This window comes from Anomaloglossus baeobatrachus, chromosome 6 (genome assembly GCF_048569485.1).
Source record: "Anomaloglossus baeobatrachus isolate aAnoBae1 chromosome 6, aAnoBae1.hap1, whole genome shotgun sequence".
Classification (NCBI taxonomy): domain Eukaryota; kingdom Metazoa; phylum Chordata; class Amphibia; order Anura; family Aromobatidae; genus Anomaloglossus; species Anomaloglossus baeobatrachus.
In genome coordinates, this window is record NC_134358.1 from 276852842 (window position 1) to 276866248 (window position 13407).

Below are 13407 nucleotides of genomic sequence, written 5' to 3' on the forward strand. Positions count from 1 at the left end.
GCGAGTACTAAAAAGCTCGGGTGCTCGAGGCTCGGGCCGAGCATCCCAAGATACTCGTGTACTCGGCCCGAGCACCGAGCCCAATGTTATCCTATGGGAGACCCGAGTATTTTTGTGAAATGACCCCCGGCAGCATGTAGAAACCCTAAAAATGGCACAAAAGTCTCAGAAGAGTGCTCAAATGACATGGCAACAGCATGGGGAATATCCCTTGAAGCATTTATCACTCAAAAGTCACAGCTGTGAACAATTTTGTCCGCGTTTTACGCCATTTTTACGGACTCACCAGAAAACCTTCCAAAATGACACCAAAATGAATTTTCATGGCGGAAATGTTAAGGGCACATACCCAATAGTGAGATAGAGCTAATGTATGTTACTTTTTGAGATTAATACATGAAAGATTTTACGTAAAACATTGTGTGGCACTCCGATGTCCCTGAGAAGAGACGTACATAAAGGCCTCTGAGTCTAATGTGCCCATTTTGAGGAAGTGAGTCTTTGTAGTATTTTCCTTTGCCAGGGCAGTCCAAAATTGTGAGGTTCACCAATGCCCCTGCATACAGACGTGCATGAGGGCCTGTAAACCTGAAGTGCCCATTGTAAGGAAGTGGGTCTATTGTAGTATAGCCCTTTGGCAGGGCAGCCAAAAATTGGGAGGCTCCACGTTGTCCCTGGATAGAGACGTGCATGAGGGCCTGTAAACCTGAAGTGCCTATTGTAAGGAAGTGGGTCTACTGTAGTATAGCCCTTTGGCAGGGCAGCCAAAAATTGGGAGGCTCCACGTTGTCCCTGGATAGAGATGTGCATGAGGGCCTGTAAACCTGAAGTGCCCATTGTAAGGAAGTGGGTCTATTGTAGTATAGCCCTTTGGCAGGGCAGCCAAAAATTGGGAGGCTCCACGTTGTCCCTGGATAGAGACGTGCATGAGGGCCTGTAAACCTGAAGTGCCTATTATAAGGAAGTGGGTCTATTGTAGTATAGCCCTTAGGCAGGGCAGCCAAAAATTGGGAGGCTCCACGTTGTCCCTGGATAGAGACGTGCATGAGGGCCTGTAAACCTGAAGTGCCTATTGTAAGGAAGTGGGTCTATTGTAGTATAGCCCTTAGGCAGGGCAGCCAAAAATTGGGAGGCTCCACGTTGTCCCTGGATAGAGACGTGCATGAGGGCCTGTAAATCTGAAGTGCCTATTGTAAGGAAGTGGGTCTATTGTAGTATAGCCCTTTGGCAGGGCAGCCAAAAATTGGGAGGCTCCACGTTGTCCCTGGATAGAGACGTGCATGAGGGCCTGTAATCCTGAAGTGCCTATTGTAAGGAAGTGGGTCTATTGTAGTATAGCCCTTTGGCAGGGCAGCCAAAAATTGGGAGGCTCCACGTTGTCCCTGGATAGAGACCTGTTAGGTTCTTAGTGCCTCCGTGCTTGCATTTAAAAACCGCACGTGTGTGCCTGTTGGTGGCAGCTTTCCGCTGCACTTGTGTGTGTTTTGCAAAAACTTGGATATAACGCACAAGTCTAGTGAATACACATCAGCACAGGATTGCAAAATGCGCAAGGGCGTTGTCAACGAACAAGGAAGTGGACGTGATGGTGGTGCAGGCAGAGACCGAGGTCGTGTGCAAGCTCTAATTTCACCACAACAAAGGGCCACATCTACATGCTCGCACGTTCTTTCCCAAATTCTTGGGGACCGCAGCAGTACACCGCTCTTGAACCAAGACCAGTGTCAACAGGTTGTTAGTTGGATAGCGGATAATGCTTCCAGTCAGATTGGCACCACCACAAACACTCTGTCTTCCACACGGTCAAGTGTCAGTAGCCGTGATACTGCACCACACATTTCAGAACCTGATCCTCCTTCCTACCACCAGGCCGAGTACACGTCCACGGACATTACTGATCCCACACTTGGACACTCAGAAGAGCTGTTCGTTCACGTTTCCATTCACACATTCTGGCCTCTCGCCAGCTCCTGTTGAAGTGGGCCATGACGAGATTGTATGTACAGATGCCCAAATATTTGAGCAGCCACGTTCTCACGAAGTTGGCAACGTGTCTCAACAAGGGGTGGACGATGATGAGACACAATTGTCAGGAAGTCAGGAGGAGCAGGGTGTGGAAGAGGAAGACGACGTGGTGATCCAGTAACTGACCCAACCTGGCAGGAGGATATGCAGAGCGAGGACAGCAGTGCACAGGGGGAGGGAGGCGTAGCATCCCAACAGGCAGTAAGAAGCAGGGTGTTGGCCCCAGGCAGACTTCAGGCAACTGTTCCCCGGAACAACACGACACAAGGTGCCTGTACAAATGTTAGGTCTTCCCAAGTCTGGCAGTTTTTTAAGTTGGCTCCAGATGATTCTAAAAAGGCCATTTGCCACACCTGCATCAGCAGGGGTACCAAAACTAGCAGCCTGACCACCACCAGCATGATCAGGCACATGTCAGCCAAGCACCCGACTTTGTGGGATGTACAACAGAGTCGAGGAGCAGTGCTTGCTGATGTCACTGCTACGTCTTCGCTTGTTGTGCATGCGAGCCAATCCCCTGTCCATGCTGCCCGTGAACAAACCTCCTCCGGCCCTGCACCTGCAGTTACCCACGCAGAAATAACACCATCATCAAGCACGTCCTTGTCCCAGCGCAGCGTTCAGTTATCCATTCAGCAAACCTTTGAACGCAGGTGCAAATACACTGCCAACGCCCCACATGCCACACTTCTAAATGCTAACATTTCGCGACTGCTTGCGCTGGAAATGTTGCCTTTTAGGCTGGTTGAGACAGAAGCATTCCGCGACCTGATGGTGGCAGCTGTCCCACGTTACTCGGTCCCCAGCCACCACTATTTCTCCCGGTGTGCCGTCCCTGCATTGCATAACCACGTGTCACAAAACATCACACGTCCCCTGAACAACGCTGTTTCAGCCAAAGTCCACCTAACCACAGACACGTGGACAAGTGCATGTGGGCAAGGCCGCTACATCTCGTTGACGTCACACTGGGTTAATATTGTGGAAGCTGGGACCCAGTCTGAGCGAGGGACGGAACACGTCCTTCACACACCAAGTTTTGCAGGCCCTACCTCAGTCAGGGTTTCACCCACACTCTACAGCTCCGGAATGTCATGCTCCTCAGCCTCCTCCTCCTCCTGCGCATCCTCATCCACTTTACCCTCCACACCAGTCCCAAGCTGGAAGTGTCACGGGCGGAGGAGGGGACGCTGCGCTCTCCCACTGCTCGGGTCCGGCTGCCGCTGCTCTACGGCTGCTGCTGCTCGGTGGCTCGAGCGATGGCCGGATCCCGGGGACTCGAGCGGCGCTCATCGCCCGTGAGTGAAAAGGGGTGGTTTGGGTTTTGGGGATATTGTCCGTGACGCCACCCACTGTTGTGGTGATTGTGTGGACACCACCGCTGCTCTGGCTGGGGATCCTGGGAGCCTGTGACAGGGAGCAGCTTTGTTGTTATTTCTCCCCTCTGTGGGTAGGGGGGTTGGTTGTCCCGGGGCCCGGTGATGGGGTAGAGATGGATGACAGGCGGGTTGCGGGGCCTGATGAGGTGCAGGGTCGCAGGGGTAGCACTGTGCCGCACGGCACGGAGGTACTCACTCAGCCCAATGATGATGACACAGTTCACGGTAAAACAAGTGGCTGGATGGACGGGTCCCTCAGACGGCTGCGGTTGTTCCTCCCTGCAGGTTAGTGATGACTGTCTCTCCCTGCACCTAAGTTCAGTGTTGGTAGTGATGGTTTCCCACCGGTAACCCGCTCCCCGACCTGGATATGGGCCGGAGGAGCCCCTTTTGCCCACAGGCGCTGGCCCTGGGAGACGGTTGCCCTTGGCGGTGGCGGTGTCTCCCCTTCACGGTTGGACGGTTGCCTTCTATCAGGACTTGGCTGTTTGGAAACCCTGAGGTCCCCTTCACTAACGGATTTGGCAAATTCACGGCGACACCAAGCCTTGCCGGGATCCGAAAGGCCCCTGCCAATGGTGCTGGCTTCTCTTTGTATACCGGTCCGGTACGGCCGGGTCACCACCCGTCCACGGTCCTTACGGCAGACACCAATCGGTCTCCACTGCAGACGGTCACCACATCCTGCCAACCTTGCTGTCCTGTCCGGGCCACACACCCGGACCAACTTCAGGCTCTTTGCTGTCACTTTTCTCCTCTCTACTACTTTCCTCCTTCCACTTCCTTAGCTTAACTCTCACTGCCTGTATTTTCCCTCCTCCTTGGTGGGTGGAGACCAACCGCCTGGCTCCACCCCCTGTTGTGGACAACAGCCCCTGGGGAATCAACAAGGATTTTGTGTTTTGACTATGATATGCCTGCAGGGAGTGTGGGGTGTGTAAGTGTTGTGCTCTGTGGCCCCTGGCTTGTCCAGGGCGACACAGAAGCACTGCAGCACTGCCTCGGCGAAGCGGCAACAGGCTGTGCTGAAGCTAATCTGCATAGGTGACAAACCCCACAATGCAGAAGAGGTGTGGACAGCTCTGAAACAGCAGGCAGATCACTGGCTCACACCTCTGAACCTATAGCCAGGAAAGGTTGTGTGTGACAATGGCCGGAACCTGGTGGTGGCTTTGAGGCGAGGCCAGCTGACACATGTTCCATGCGTGGCCCATGTGCTCAACCTCGTGGTTCAGCGGTTTCTAAAGTCATACCCAGAGCTGTCTGATCTGCTGGTAAACGTTCGCCGCCTGTCTGCACATTTTCGAAAGTCACCTACTGCTTCAGCCGGCCTTGCCGGCTTTCAGCGCCATTTGCATCTTCCGGCTCACAGACTGGTGTGTGATGTCCCCACGCGTTGGAATTCAACTCTGCACATGTTGGTCAGGATATGTGAGCAGAAGAGGGCAGTTGTTGAGTACCTGCATCACCTAAGCCGTCGGGAAATGAATCAATTTCCACACATAACACCTGAGGAGTGGAGATGGATGTCCGACCTATGTACCATCCACCAAAACTTTGAGGACTCCACCAAGATGGTGAGCGGTGATGACGACATTATTAGCGTCACCATACCGCTTCTCTGCCTTCTAAAATGGTCTCTGCTCAAAAAACAACCATGATGCATTGCAGGCAGAGCGCGATGAGTTTGAGCAAGAAACAGTAGTGGGTGTGGGTGATAACACACAGCCCAGCCTCGTCTCATCACAACGTGCAGTGGAGGACTATGACGAGGAGGAGGATGAAGACATGGAGCAACTCTCTGGCCAAATTGAGGATATGACATGCAGTCATATCCTCGGTTCAGCGTGGCTGGCCAGAGGACAGGGTAGATGATGATGAGGAGGAGGAGGAGGAGGAGGAGGACAGCATGTTCAGTCAGTTGGATGTTTTGTAGTTTTTTGTAAATTACAATTTTTTCTCTATGTTTTGTGTGATTCTTTAGAATGCATACAATTAATAATGGGCAAAGAAATTAAAAAAATGGAAAACATTAGCCTGAGCATAAGTTGGTATACATGCAACTTATAAGCATATGTTCACACTGGCCATAAGATAACGAAAACCCAAAATAAAAATAGTATGGATCTATACCCAGCTGTAACTAAATAAAAGTATAGTGCATATAAATAAACATAGGGTACGTTGTAAACACTATTGCTGATCAAAAAAGCATAAAATCATCCCACCGCAACAAGGTGTGCCAAAATCAGGATGGTACCTAACACTCTCAAGTATTAAAACCTTACCATGTGTCGAAACATAACTAACTCTGAATAAGGGAAGAGAGTGACAAGGTCCCAACTATGGACAAACAGCCATGGGAAACACTCTTGGGCTTGGAACTTCTAAGGAAAACCGGGGATCATCGCTGCGCTTATCACCATTGAATCCAATGAATAATTTTCAGGTAATTTATTGAAGGAGTACAAGTCTACGCGTTTCAGGGGTCTCTGCCCCCTTCCTCAGGACAAGTAACTAATGACACAGAAGATCTCCTGTGTCATCATTAGAGATGAGCGAACCGGTCGCGGTTTGGCTCGAGGTCGGTTCGCCGACGGTTCATCGAACGTTCGACGAACCGAACTCGAACTGCATAGGAAACAATGGCAGGCAATCAAAAACACATAAAACACCTGGAAAACCCCCTCAAAGGTGTCCAAAAGGTGATAAACAACACAACACAAACACATGGGAAAGTGACATGGACATATACTCATGCGAAAACAAAACAGCTGGACAAGGAAAAAGAGGAGGAGACACAGATATATGAGTATATGCAAGGAAACATCGATGCCATTACTGTGCAACTTGAGCCCTGCTCATTTTAGGCTTCCAATCTGCATAAATTGCCTGAGCTCGCCACGTACGCCTTGGGGATCTTGTCGTGTCCTGCAGCCAGCGTTCTCTCGGAACCTGTCTTCAGTGCTGCTGGGGGTCTGCTGGCAGATAAGCACACGTGTCTGTCCACTTACAATGTGGACATGGCTCTCAGAGGACTTTTCTTCCCCTGGGTCGGCCAGGGGAGGCGAAAGGCACGCGTATTTTTGAGAGTGCTTCAAGCAAAGCATCTTTTTCATTTTGAGTAGGGGGGTCAACTGATGCCAGTCAAGTGGGGTGTGTGTGGCCCAATTAGTGGCAACGAGGGAGACTGTGGTTGGAGTCCCCTCGCTGTGTTTCTAAAAGAACCAAGATGAACAAGTCATGGCTCTCAGAGAACTTTTCTTCCCCTGGGTCAGCCAGGGGACGGGAAAGGCACGCGTATTTTTGAGAGTGCTTCATGCAAAGCATCTTTTTCTTTTTCAAAAGGGGGGTCAACTGATGCCAGTCAAGTGGGGTGTGTGTGGCCCAATTAGTGGCAACGAGGGAGACTGTGGTTGGAGTCCCCTCGCTGTGTTTCTAAAAGAACCAAGATGAACAAGTCATGGCTCTCAGAGGACTTTTCTTCCCCTGGGTCAGCCAGGGGACGGGAAAGGCACGCGTATTTTTGAGAGTTCTTCATGCAAAGCATCTTTTTCTTTTTCAAAAGGGGGGTCAACTGATGCCAGTCAAGTGGGGTGTGTGTGGCCCAATTAGTGGCAACGAGGGAGACTGTGGTTGGAGTCCCCTTGCTGTGTTTTACATGATTTTCGAAGGGCATGACATGCCTAAGAGGTTGAGTTTCATCATCTGCAACTTGTTGGCAACAGAAAGGCTGCCTTTACACCCTTTTAAGATCGAGGATTTTCGAGACCTTATGCCCATTGCAGTGCCCCAAGAGTCGATGGCCAGTCGTCACTCCTTCTCCAAGAAAGGCGTGCCCGCGCTACCACATCAGGTCGCACACAACCTCACCGATTCCTTGAGAAGCTCTGTGTGTGACAGGGTGCATTTCACCACAGATACTTGGACCAGTAAGCATGGACAGGAGAGTTACATGTTGCTGACTGGGCACTGGGTAACTATGGTGAAAGATGGAGAAGGGTTTGCTGTACAAGTCTTGCCGTCCACACGACTTGTGTGTCAATCCTTCATCTGTATGTACAAGTTCCTCCACTGCTTCTGCCTCCTCAACCTCGTGTGGGTCCTCCACCTCGGCCCAAACCCTGTGTGGTCTGGCCACCCGCGTTGTAACTGCGCCCAAGGAATCCCACACACCTCCTTACTATGCTGGCAGCAGAGCTCAAGGCCATCAGGCGGTCAAATGTTTACTTTGAAATGTAGGGAAAATGTGAGACACCGCTGAGGAATTGTGGACGGTTAGCTCTGGAGAGTGTGACCGAGTTTCATCAATGGTTGTCTCCACTCAACCAGCAGCCAGAAAAGGTCGGGTGCGACAATGATGCAAACCAGTTTGCGACCCTTCTTCAGGGCATTTGTGGCACACGTGCCTTGTATGGCTCATGTGTTGAACCTGGTTGTCCAGCAATTTTTAAAACACTATCCCGGCCTACATGGCCTTCTGCAGAGGGCCTGCCTGGATCGACACACTCAGATGGGTTGTAAAGGATAGGCTAGAGGCAAGCCACTCAGCAAGCTGGACACCCAGAACCCTGAAACCCTTTAATTCCTATACAGTGATTTGGAATTACACAGGGCCCAAGTTGATCAATACCTGTGGAAGGCTGCAGTTCCAGAGAATAGTAGTCATGCAGGGTCAAAAACATTAATTGAGGAAGAGGAACAGAATGGGATGGCCAGGACTTAATCAGACAACAAGCAGAGGTGAAATGCGGATCGGCCAACGAGGTACATAATCAGCAAGCAGGAAAAGTAGTCAGGTAACAAGCACACAAACTCATAAAACTGAACTGGGGGTAACAGTAACAAGAGGTTCATAGCTTTGTCTGGCAGTGGTCTGCAGACAGGAGGGGCCTAAAAAAGGGTGTGGTGTCTTCCCATTGGTTGTAGCTGAATGATGGTACTTCATCTGTGAGATACCCACCACCTACATTCAGCCTGTGATTCTGTATCTGTCAAGGTAACGCAACCCAGTGGGTGACCATAACCTGCATCCACCTGCGCCGCACGCATCGACTCCTTTCCCATCATCAGCAGTATGCACGAAAAGAACACGTCACCTGGCGACCGGAGTACAAATTGATTGAGTGGACTACGTTGGTGACTTAACAGCAATGTGCGGCAATGATGCAAACCTGTCTGCGGCCCTTCGTCAGGGCAGTGTGACACACGTGCCTTGTATGGCTCACGTGTTGAATCTGATTCTCCAGCAATTTTTAAAATACCATCCCGGCCTACATGGCCTTGTGCAGCAGGCACGCTGCTATGTGCTCACTTTCATCCTTCGCACCCAGCAGCTCAACAACTTTCATCACTCCTGAAGTCTTGGGTCTGGCGGTTAAACGCCGGAAATGCGATGTTCCGACACGCAGGAATAGGAATCTGCACATGTTGCAGCATCTGTGGCAGCACCGCAGAGCCCTGCTGAAATACGGTATGATGTATACCCTGGGCTAACTTGATCCAGAGGTGGTGCAGATCACGCTGCTGGAGTGGTGTCAGATCAAGGACCTATGCACCCTTCTACACAGTTTACAAATGTCGACGAAGATGTTTAGCACTGGCAATGCCATTCTCAGCGTGACAATTCTGGTCATCTACAAGATGGAGCACACTGTAAGCATTATTCGGAGTCAGGTGTTGGTCCAAGAGGAAGAGGAGGAAGTACAGGAGGAGTCATATGCAGAAGGGATAATAAGATCTACAAGGTCCATACGTTGAGCGGCACCTAGGCGGCAGTCATGGTGGGGGATAGGGATTAACAAGGGCACATAGTATCAGCAAAAATTGTTGAGGAAGGTGCAGGAGCCCATGAAGAAATGGATGACGAACTTGCGATGGGCATGGAAGACTCAGCAGATGAGTGAGAGCTTGCTCACATTTCGGTTGTGCGAGGTTGGGGGGAGAGGGCAGAGGAAGGAGGCACGATTTTCACCTCTCTGCCATCAACAAACCAAGGACTTGGTCCTCCTGGATGCACAAGACACATGAGCGCCTTCTTGCTGCACAACCTACAATATGACCCTCGGATTGTACGAATTCGAAGTAATGCTAACTACTGGGTTGCCACACTGTTAGATCCCCGGTACAAGACAAAATTTGGCGAAATAATTCCAGCCATAGAAAGGGACGCACGTATACAGGAGTATCTGCAGAAGGTGGTACGGATTCTTAGATCTGCTTTTCCAGTAAACACCAGTGCTGCACAGAGTGAATCTCAACGCTTTGTCATGGATAGGAGGAAATAGGCTTTTACTTGTCCACATCTGAGGGACCGAGGGCTGGCTGCTGGGCTGAGATGGCATTGAGTACGGTGTCTCTGCAGAGTTGCACTTTTGGTCATATACCAAATGAGTTGAAAAAGGACAAATGCTGGTGGAAAGGGGAACAGTTGTGTTGGAAAGGGGAAAAAAGTTTTTGTCCGTGGGTTTGGTGGTTAAGCAAAAGAAACATTTGAGGAAGAAACACCATCTGTTACGGTGGGACTGGCAGATTTGGATAAGGTGGTATATACTATGTTACCGGTATATAACAAAAATTAATAAGAAAAGAAAGAGAAAGGTATATATCCCCATCAGCAGTCAATGTCCACCGTGCTCTCAGATGGAAAAGGAGAGGTTGGCAAATGGAAGGTTAGGTGGAGGATACAGATCTGTGTGGCTATGAAACCAATAGTTGCCTGAACCGAGTTAGACGCCACTCGGATCTTGAGACTGGGAGCCCTGTTAGCGTCACAGGGTCCACACGCCCACCCAGCCCAGGAACTCCCTGTTAACATCACATGGGCCATTCAGTACGCTGACCGTGTGCATTGGGGCCACACCTGTGGACAGCAGGCGCATCAGCAGCAGCAGGCCTGTTAATGCCACTGAGCTGCACAAGCAGGACTTGTAGGACAGGAGCTGGTCTTAACCGTTCTGCGTTACCAACTGTGGTGGCGGCCTGCATCGACGCCCTATCCCTGCCTACCTCTGGCCTAAAGCCGCAATGGGTTCAACACTTGGAGGTGTGCTCTTTCGGAGTATAATAGAAGACTGCGCACCTCCTTGTTTGCTCCAGCCTGTTTTATAACCTGGGTCCGCCCCAAACCAGGGTGGACCACAATGCACCTCCTGGAGACAAAAGCAGAGTGAGACGTCATGAGTGGCATAACTAGCGTCCTATTTGGAACCACAACTTCAATAATGACCTCATGGCTGCCACGACACAAACACCTCACCAGTCATCGTCTGACCATCAATAATGAGGTGACAAGTCATAGGGGCGGGCCTCTGCAAGCCATTTGGGAGTGGTCTGGCCACATCGTCAGGACACCTGATGCCCTGTGGTCTATATGGGCCCCCCCACATCAGGGGCAGGGCCAAAGAGTTCATTACCGGACCTAGTTTCTGATGCAGTAAGTGCCTGAGCATGGTCAGTTGCATGAAATAGAGTCTCTGAAAAAAGACTATCAGCTTTAGCATGGTGTCTCGGCACAAAACAGGACTTAGACCCGGCATGGAATGCAAGTACCTGTGCAAAGAGGCTTTTCACACTAAGTGTGGGAGCATGCGCTGTATCCCGAAATGAAGACTTAGCGTCAGGAATGGCACAGTCAGGCTGAGTATACTCACTAGGCGAAACACTGTAGTTAGGCTGCATCTGGGGTAAATCGGCACACGCATGCGCACTAGCTGCCTCTCCACACTTACACGTGGAGGAGAAATTGCTCTTCGGGTGTGGACTTGGAGAAGCTGTCTATGAACAGAAGGAAAAGCTAAAGGAAGCCTCACTTTCTATCCCTCCGAATTATCAAATGCAGCAATGAATTCCCTGAGTTTGCTATAACATTAGCGTAGCAAAATGTGCATGAGGGTGTCCTGCACAGGTGCTAGAAATAGCTTGGCACCAGTGGGACAATAAAGAATACAACAGCCAGTTCTATGATGCCACTAAATGGCAGTATTTTTTGCTATCATTATAGCTTATTAAAAACAGAGCAGGAGGGTGTCCTGCACAGGTGCTAGAAATAGCTTGGCACCAGTGGGACAATAATGGAATACAACATCCAGTTCTATGATACCACTAAATGGCACTATTTTTTGCTATCATTATAGCTTATTAAAAACAGAGCAGGAGGGTGTCATGCAGAGGTGCTGCACATAGATTTGCACCAGTGGGGCACTAATGGAGTACAACAGCCACTTCTTGTATGCCACTAAGTTTACTCAATTTTTGGTATTATAATGTCTTAGTAAGTAACAATGAGTTTGAGTGTGCAATGCAGGCAGAGGTGCTGCAAATATCTTTGCACTAGTGGGACTATACAGAAGTCCAACAGCCACTTTTAGGATGCCACTAAGTTCACTCAGTGTTTGCTAGTATAATGGCTTAGTAACTATGAGTTTGAGTGTGCAATGCAGGCAGACGTGCTGCAAATATCTTTGCACTAGTGGGACTATACAGAAGTCCAATAGCCACGTTTAGGATGCCACTAGGTTCACTCAGTGTTTGCTAGCATAATGGATTAGTAACAATGAGTTTGAGTGTGCAATGCAGGCAGATGTGCTGCAAATATTTTTGCACTAGTGGGACTATACAGAAGTCCAATAGCCACATTTAGGATGCCACTAGGTTCACTCAGTGTTTGCTAGTATAATGGCTTAGCTACAATGAGTTTGAGTGTGCAATGCAGGCAGACGTGTTGTAAATATCTTTGCACTAGTGGGACTATACAGAAGTCCAATAGCCACGTTTAGGATGCCACTAGGTTCACTCAGTGTTTGCTAGTATAATGGCTTAGCTACAATGAGTTTGAGTGTGCAATGCAGGCAGACGTGCTGCAAATATCTTTGCACTAGTGGGACTATACAGAAGTCCAATAGCCATGTTTAGGATGCCACTAAGTTCACTCAGTGTTTGCTAGTATAATGGCTTAGTAACAATGAGTTTGAGTGTGCAATGCAGGCAGACGTGCTGCAAATATCTTTGCACTAGTGGGACTATACAGAAGTCCAATAGCCACGTTTAGGATGCCACTAGGTTCACTCAGTGTTTGCTAGTATAATGGCTTAGCTACAATGAGTTTGAGTGTGCAATGCATGCAGACGAGCTGCAAATATCTTTGCACTAGTGGGACTATACAGAAGTCCAATAGCCACGTTTAGGATGCCACTAGGTTCACTCAGTGTTTGCTAATATAATGGCTTAGCTACAATGAGTTTGAGTGTGCAATGCAGGCAGACGTGCTGCAAATATCTTTGCACTAGTGGGACTATACAGAAGTCCAACAGCCACGTTTAGGATGCCACTAAGTTTCCTCAGTGTTTGCTAGTATAATGGCTTAGTAACTATGAGTTTGAGTGTGCAATGCAGGCAGACGTGCTGCAAATATCTTTGCACTAGTGGGACTATACAGAAGTCCAATAGCCACGTTTAGGATGCCACTAGGTTCACTCAGTGTTTGCTAGTATAATGGCTTAGCTACAATGAGTTTTAGTGTGCAATGAAGGCAGACGTGCTGCAAATATCTGTGCATTACTGGGACTATACAGAAGTCCAATAGCCACGTTTAGGATGCCACTAAGTTCACTCAGTGTTTGCTAGTATAATGGCTTAGTAACAATGAGTTGGAGTGTGCAAAAAGCAGGAGGGTACAGTGGCAGGGTTGTGGGTCTCTTGGTAGAGGAAAGGAAGCCTGCCTTTCTATCCCTCCTAATAGGGAAATGCAGCGAGAAAATCCCTGACCTTAGCTACACAGACGCTGTCATCTTGTGTAGCTGTTCAACTCTGTTTTCAGGACCTGTCACCTATGGCTCTGAGCCTGCCGGTATGAGCCCTTAAAAGGACTGATAGAAAGTGCTATCCCTATGCTGTCCAGCGCTGTGTATATAGCGTATACAGCTGTATCGGCGATAGGACTCAGGATGGAGCTGCGCCAGTGATGTCTGACACCAAGGACGCAGAGGAGATAATGGCGTCCGGA